Genomic DNA, 2,881 nt, shown 5'->3' with positions numbered 1-2,881 from the left:
TTACTTTTTCAACAAACCAAGCATCATACCCCGTTTACATAGAGTTTGGTTGCATTATCCTTTGTGTGATTTTTGACCAAAACAGGTATGATCAGAGAAGTAAAGTATCCAAAATGGCTGGCCAATGTGGTTGTTGTTCAAAAGAAAAATGGAAAGTGGAGGGTATGTGTCGATTTCACTGATTTGAATAAGGCATGTCCCAAGGATCCTTTCCCATTACCCCACATTGACTCCATGGTGGATGCAACGGCGGGTCATGAACTGTTAACCTTTATGGATGCATCATCTGGATTCCAACAAATTCAGATGGAACCATCTGACCAAGAGGATACGGCCTTTATGACCCCAACCGGTTTATATTGTTATATTGCTATGCCTTTTGGATTAAGAAATGCAGGTGCAACATATCAAAGGCTGGTGAATATGATGTTCAAAGATCAAATTGGACAAACTATGGAAGTATACATAGACGATATGGTGGTGAAATCCAAAAAAGCTGAGGATCACCTAAGGGACCTTGAGGAAGCATTTGATATCCTTGATAATTATAACATAAAGCTTAACCCTTCAAAATGTCACTTTGGTGTTAAAGCAGGTAAATTCTTAGGATATATGGTAACCAAAAGGGGCATTGAAGCAAGTCCGGAACAAATCAAAGCATTTATATTAGATAAATACTCCTTATATTTTGGGAGCAATTGTTAGGGCTGGATTTTTATGACCTATGATCCTTACTTGGTATCCTAACAAGTGATCCTTGTTTCTTTGGCAGATAGTGATCCTCAGAGGAGCTCCAGGATCAGGATCATGGATCATCCTAAGGATCCTCATACTAACGATTGTTCTCTTTGGATTTAATGTTGTTTTGCAGGAATTACGAGTTGGACTTGGTCTTAGCAACGTAAACAAGGAATCTGTCACGCTAATTTTGCACATGCATAATCAAAGATGGACGTTATGGAGAATATGGAAACTCAGCACAATTCAAGGGCAATTAATTAGGCTAAATTTACTACTATTTCTAAAGGGGTAACGAGCTAGTAGTTAGGTGATTTGCCTAAAATAGAACCACACACACTTGTATAAAAGGCACTCTTGAACATTCGGAAGACACAACACATTTCTCACACGCTTTAGCATACGATACAATAGTGATCCTTGTACCTAGCTCGTTACCATCTGAAGTTGTAAACATTGTTTGATATATTGAAGTTTGGTGATCGGTAGTTGCCATCACCCGAGGTCTTTATGCCGGAGATCATTCATTGATCAAGGGCTTTTTCCTCGTATAAATCCTTGTGTCACTTGTAAAATTTTACATTATAGTGATCCTTATCTTTGTTCATCATACCAAGCATCATTCCCCGTTTACAAAGAGTTTGGTTGCATTATCCTTGTGTGATTTTTGACCAAAACACTTTGCATGCCTTTTAGCTGCTGAGAAGGATGTACCACAGATGTCTGATCCACCAGAAATAAAGTTTATCACTTGTGTATCTGCCGGAGGAGCTGGAGCTTTTTCAGGGATCCTTTCAGGATCCTGAGTCCTTGGCTTTCTTCTTCCCAACAACTCTTTTAAATGTCCCTTGCTCAGTAGATATCCAATTTCCTTTCTCAATGCGATGCATTCCTCTGTTAAATGCCCAAAATCCTCATGGTATGCACACCACTTTGATTTGTCTTTAGTTACAGCTGGTTTGTCATTCTTTCTGGGCCATCTGGCTTTTTCTCCTAGATTCTGCATCGCAAGGATTAGTTCATGGTTATCGACGGAAAAACAGTATTCAGAAATCGGAGGATAATCCTCATCATCCTCTTCTTGGTCAACAGCATGCACGTTCTGGTTGTCAGTTCTGTTATAGGATTTGAATTTGTTGTTCTTGAAAGAGGATCCTTGCTTTTCTTGTTTTGAGGATCCTACTTGTCTCTCCTGGATCCTTTTGTCATCCTCTAGCCGGATGAACCTGAGTGCCCGAGTCCTTACTTCGTCTAGGTTCTTGCATGGTGTCATAACAAGATCATCATAGAACAATGAATCCCTAAGCAACCCCATTTTGAAGGCCTCGATAGCTGTGGCTACATCCAAGTTGGGAATGTCCAAGGATTCTTTACTAAATTTGGTTATATAATCCCTTAATGATTCATTATGACCCTGAGTTATTCTATATAAATCACTAGTCAATCGTTCAAATTTTCTGCTACAAGAAAATTGATTATTGAATAAGTTAACTAAATTAGCAAACGAAGTAATAGAGTAAGGGGGAAGACTTAGCAGCCATTTAAGAGCTGATCCAGTAAGAGTGGATCCAAATCCCTTGCATAGGCATGCTTCCTTTAACCTTTCTGGAATCGGATTGATCTCCATCCTCTCCCTGTATTGTGCTATGTGTTCCTCAGGATCCGTTGTACCATCATACAGCTTCATAGTTGGAATATGGAATCTTTTGGGTATCTCAGCATCACAAATTGGTGGTGCAAAACGAGATACCTTATACCTTCCATCTGCAATCTTCGGGATAGGTTTGACTACCCCTGGAACACTTGATATCATATCCTTCAGTTTCTGCAGTTCTCTAGCCATAGCATGGTTGATACCTGTATCCTGCATGAATCCATGGTTAGTGGTAAGAGAATTATTAAAAGTGTTACCTCCCATTGGGTTCAAGTTAGGAATACAGGATATGAATCCATATTGCTGGGACTCTGGGATGATGGAGGGACCAGTGGAAGCAATGGTCTGCATTGGAATAAAATCTCCTTGATGGACATCTGAACTTCCTGTTTGCAAACTCTTCAAGGATCCTGGCATCTAGAGGGATCCCTGAACCTGGGATGATCCTGGAACGAAGGAGGATCCTTGAACCTGGGATGATCCTGGAAC

The sequence above is a fragment of the Helianthus annuus genome, chromosome 15 (assembly GCF_002127325.2).
Source record: "Helianthus annuus cultivar XRQ/B chromosome 15, HanXRQr2.0-SUNRISE, whole genome shotgun sequence".
NCBI lineage: Eukaryota > Viridiplantae > Streptophyta > Magnoliopsida > Asterales > Asteraceae > Helianthus > Helianthus annuus.
The sequence above is the reverse complement of the archived record's forward strand: the minus strand, read 5'-3'. Positions refer to the sequence as shown.